The 5348-nt window shown below is 41.2% G+C and overlaps 1 non-coding gene across 1 annotated transcript; it reads right to left on the bottom strand.

The window, feature by feature from the left end:
- Positions 1-203: 203 nt before the first annotated feature.
- LOC148580348 (small nucleolar RNA R71) lies at positions 204-311 on the bottom strand. Its single transcript, XR_015896412.1, has one exon. It is a non-coding gene; the product is annotated as a small nucleolar RNA R71 (small nucleolar RNA).
- Positions 312-5348: the final 5037 nt, after the last annotated feature.

Raw genomic sequence — 5348 nt, 5'->3', positions numbered from 1 at the left:
TCTTGACTGAATTCTTGCAGATATGTGATACTGTTAAGACTAATGGAGTAGATCCTAAAGTCTACAGGCTCATGCTTTTCCCTTTTGCTGTAAGAGACAGAGCTAGATTATGGTTGGATTCTCAACCCAAAGACAGCCTGAACTCTTGGGATAAGCTGGTCACGGCTTTCTTAGCCAAGTACTTTCCTCCTCAAAAGCTGAGCAAGCTTAGAGCTGATGTTCAAACCTTCAGACAAAAAGAAGGTGAATCCCTCTATGAAGCTTGGGAAAGATACAAACAGTTGACCAAAAAGTGTCCTTCTGACATGCTTTCAGAATGGACCATCCTGGATATATTCTATGATGGTTTATCTGAGCTATCAATGATGTCACTGGACACTTCTGCAGGTGGATCCATTCACCTAAAGAAAACGCCTGCAGAAGCTCAAGAACTCATTGACATGGTTGCTAATAACCAGTTCATGTACACTTCTGAAAGGAATCCTGTGAATAATGGGACGCCTATGAAGAAGGGAGTTCTTGAAGTTGATACTCTGAATGCCATATTGGCTCAGAATAAAATATTGACTCAGCAAGTCAATATGATCTCTCAGAGTCTGCATGGAATGCAAGCTGCATCCAACAGTACTCAAGAGGCATCTTCTGAAGAAGAAGCCTATGATCCTGAGAACCCTGCAATAGCAAAGGTAAATTACTTAGGTGAACCTTATGGAAACACCTATAACTCAACATGGAGAAATCATCCAAATTTCTCATGGAAGGATCAAAAGCCTCAACAAGGCTTTAATAATGGTGGAAGAAACAGGTTTAGCAATAGCAAACCTTTTCCATCATCCACTCAGCAACAGACAGAGAACTCTGAACAAAATGCTTCTAATTTAGCAAATCTAGTCTCTGATCTATCTAAGGCCACTGTAAGTTTCATGAATGAAACAAGGTCTTCCATTAGAAATCTGGAAGCACAAGTGGGCCAGCTGAGTAAAAGGATCACTGAAATCCCTCCTAGTACTCTCCCAAGCAATACAGAAGAGAACCCAAAAGGAGAGTGCAAGGCCATTGACATAAGCGCCATGGCCAAACCTGTGAGGAAAGGAGAGGACGTGAATCCCAAGGAGGAAGACCTCCTGGGACGTCCAGTGATCAATAAGGAGCTTCCCTCTGAGGAACCAAAGGAATCTGAGACTCATCTAGAGACCATAGAGATTCCATTGAACCTCCTTATGCCCTTCATGAGCTCTAATGAGTATTCCTCTTCTGAAGAGAATGAGGATGTCACTGAAGAGCAAACTGCCAAGTTTCTTGGTGCAATCATGAAGCTGAATGCTAAGTTATTTGGCATTGATGCTTGGGAAGTTGAACCTCCCTTGTTCATCAATAAACTAAGTGATCTGGATCAACTGACATTGCCTCAGAAGAGACAGGATCCTGGAAAGTTCATATTACCTTGTACCATAGGCACCATGATCTTTAAAGCTCTGTGTGACCTTGGTTCAGGTATAAACCTCATGCCCCTCTCTGTAATAGAGAAACTGGGAATCTATGGGGTGCAAGCTGCTAAAATCTCACTAGAGATGGCAGACAGCTCAAGAAGACAGGCTTATGGACAAGTAGAAGATGTATTAGTAAAGGTTGAGGGCCTTTACATACCTACTGATTTCATAGTCCTGGATACTGGAAAGGAAGAGGATGAATCCATCATCCTAGGAAGACCTTTCCTGGCCACAGCAAGAGTTGTGATTGATGTTGACAGAGGTGAAATAGTCCTTCAATGGAATGAGAATTCCCTTGTATTCAAAACTCAAGGATCTCCCTCTGCAACCATGGAGAGGAAGCTTGAAAAGCTTCTCTCAAAGCAGAGTCAACCAGAGCCCCCACAGTCAAACTCTAAGTTTGGTGTTGGGAGGCCACAACCAAACAATAAGTTTGGTGTTGAACTCCCATAACCAAACTCTAAGTTTGGTGTTGGAGAGTTTCAACAAAGCTCTGCACATCTGTGAGGCTCCATGAGAGCCCACTGTCAAGCTATTGACATTAAAGAAGCGCTTGTTGGGAGGCAACCCAATGTTTATCTAATTCTTATTTTTTTTGTTTTTCATGTTTTCTTAGGTTCATGATCATGAGGAGTCACAAAATAAATATAAAAATTGAAAACGGAATCAAAAACAGTAGAAGAAAAATCACACCCTGGAGGAGCATCTGTCTGGCGTTCAAACGCTAGAACAGAGCATAGTTCTGGCGCTGAACGCCCAGAATGGGAGCATCCTGGCGCTGAACGCCCAGAACAAGCATGGTTCTGGCGTTCAACGCCAGAAATGGCAGCAAAGGGGCGTTGAACGCCCAAAATAGGTACCAACCTGGCGCTGAACGCCCAGAGTTGTGTGCAAGGGCATTTTACATGCCTAAATTGGTGCAGGGATGTAAATGCCTTGACACCTCAAGATCTGTGGACCCCACAGGATCCCCACCTACCTCATCATCTCTCTTCCCATTCATGATCATCCCTTCTGTTTTCCATTTACCACTCACATCCATACAACCACTACCTTCAAAATTCAACATCTCTCTCCCACCCAATCCCACCCATATGGCCGAATACACACATCCATCCATCCCCTCCCTATCCTCTTCTTCTTCTTCTATTCTTTCTTCTTTTGCTCGAGGGCGAGCAACATTCTAAGTTTGGTGTGGTAAAAGCATAGCTTTTTTTTGTTTTTTTCCATAACCATTGATGGCACCTAAGGCCAGAGAAACCTTTAGAAAGAGGAAAGGGAAGACAAAAGCTTCCATCAAGGGTCTATAGCTCAGTGGAAGAACATTTGACTGCAAATCAAGAGATCCCTAAGATACCTCAGGGGATACATTTTCTTCCACACAATTATTGGAAGCAACTAAGGGTGGAACATCAAGAGCACTCCATCATCCTTCATGAAATCAGAGAAGATCTAAAAAGCAATGAAGGAGGAGCAACAAAGACAAGGAAGAGACATTGAAGAGCCCAAGAACATCATTGAAACGCCATCATCACTAAGGTGGATTCATTCCTTGCTCTTATTTCTTCTATTTTTCGTTTTCTATGTTATGTGCTTATCTATGTTTGTGTCTTCATTACATGATCATCAGTAGTTAGTAACTTTGTCTTAAAGATATGAATGTCCTATGAATCCATCACCTCTCTTAAATGAAAAATGTTTTAATTCAAAAGAACAAGAAGTACATGAGTTTCGAATTTATCCTTGAACTTAGTTTAATTATATTGATGTGGTGACAATGCTTCTTATTTTCTGAATGTATGCTTGAACAGTGCATATGTCTTTTGAAGTTGTTGTTTAAGAATGTTAAATATGTTGGCTCTTGAAAGAATGATGACTAGGAGACATGTTATTTGATAATCTGAAAAATCATAAAAATGATTCTTGAAGCAAGAAAAAGCAGCAAAGAACAAAGCTTGCAGAAAAAAAAAAAAGAAAAAAAAAATAGGCAAAAAAAAAAATAGGAAGAAAAAGAAAAAGCAAGCAGAAAAAGCCAATAACCCTTAAAACCAAAAGGCAAGGGCAAATAAAAAGGATCCCAAGGCTTTGAGCATCAATGGATAGGAGGGCCTAAAGGAATAAAATCCTGGTCTAAGCGGCTAAACCAAGCTGTCCCTAACCATGTGCTTGTGGCGTGTAGGTGTCAAGTGAAAACTTGAGACTGAGCGGTTAAAGTCAAGGTCCAAAGCAAAAGAAGAGTGTGCTTAAGAACCCTGGACACCTCTAATTGGGGACTTTAGCTAAGCTGAGTCACAATCTGAAAAGGTTCACCCAATTATGTGTCTGTGGCATTTATGTATCCGGTGGTAATACTGGAAAACAAGGTGCTTAGGGCCACGGCCAAGACTCATAAAGAAGCTGTGTTCAAGAATCATCATACTGAACTAGGAAAGTCAATAACACTACTCGAAATCTGAAGTTCCTATAGATGCCAATCATTCTAAACTTCAATGGATAAAGTGAGATGCCAAAACTATTCAAGAGGCAAAAAGCTATAAGTCCCGCTCATATGATTGAAGCTCTGTTTCATTGATAGTTTGGAATTTATAGTATATTCTCTTCTTTTTATCCTATTTGATTTTCAGTTGCTTGGGGACAAGCAACAATTTAAGTTTGGTGTTGTGATGAGCGGATAATTTATACGCTTTTTGGCATTGTTTTTAGTATGTTTTTAGTAGGATCTAGTTACTTTTAGGGATATTTTCATAAGTTTTTATGTTAAATTCACATTTCTGGACTTTACTATGAGTTTGTGTATTTTTCTGTGATTTCAGGTATTTTCTGGCTGAAATTGAGGGACTTGAGCAGAAATCAGATTCAGAGGCTGAAAAAGGACTGCTGATGCTGTTGGATTCTAACCTCCTTGCACCCAAAGTGGATTTTCTGGAGCTACAGAACTCGAAATGGCGCGCTTCCAATTGCGTTGGAAAGTAGACATCCAGGGCGTTCCAGCAATATATAATAGTCCATAATTTGGCCAAGAATTGACGATGTAAACTGGCGTTCAACACCAGCCTTCTGCTCAAATCTGGCGTCCAGCGCCAGAAAAGGATCCAAAACCAGAGTTGAACGCCCAAACTGGCACAGAAACTGGCGTTCAACTCCACAAATGGCCTCTGCACATGCTACACTTAAGCTCAGCCCAAACACACACCAAGTGGGCCCCGGAAGTGGATTTATGCATCAATTACTTACTCATGTAAACCCTAGTAGCTAGTTTATTATAAATAGGACCTCTTACTAGTCTTTTAGACCATCTTTGGTCTCAGTTTTATTCCATTGTTCATCTTAGGAGACTATTGATCACGTTTTAGGGGGCTGGCCATCTCGGCCATGCCTGGACCTTTCACTTATGTATTTTCAACGGTAGAGTTTCTACACTCCATAGATTAAGGTGTGGAGCTCTGCTGTTCCTCAAAGATTAATGCAAAGTACTACTGTTTTCTATTCAATTCATCTTATTTCGCTTCTATGATATCCATTCGCACCCAAGAACGTGATGAAGGTGATGATTATGTGTGACGCTCATCATCCTTCCCCCTTATGAACGCGTGCCTGACAAACACTTCTGTTCTACATGAATTAAGCTAGAATGAGTATCTCTTAGATTTCCTAACCAGAGTCTTCGTGGCGTAAGCTAGAATGATGGCGGCATTCAAGAGAATCCGGAAGGTCTAAACCTTGTCTGTGGTATTCTGAGTAGGATTCAATGATTGAATGACTGTGACGAGCTTCAAACTCGCGATTGTTGGGCGTTAGTGACAGACGCAAAAGGAGGGTGAATCCTATTCCAGCATGATCGGGAACCGACAGATGAAT

This window comes from Arachis ipaensis, chromosome B10, assembly GCF_059453495.1.
Source record: "Arachis ipaensis isolate K30076 ecotype BB chromosome B10, ASM5945349v1, whole genome shotgun sequence".
Lineage (NCBI taxonomy): Eukaryota > Viridiplantae > Streptophyta > Magnoliopsida > Fabales > Fabaceae > Arachis > Arachis ipaensis.
The sequence above is the reverse complement of the archived record's forward strand: the minus strand, read 5'-3'. Positions and strand labels throughout refer to the sequence as shown.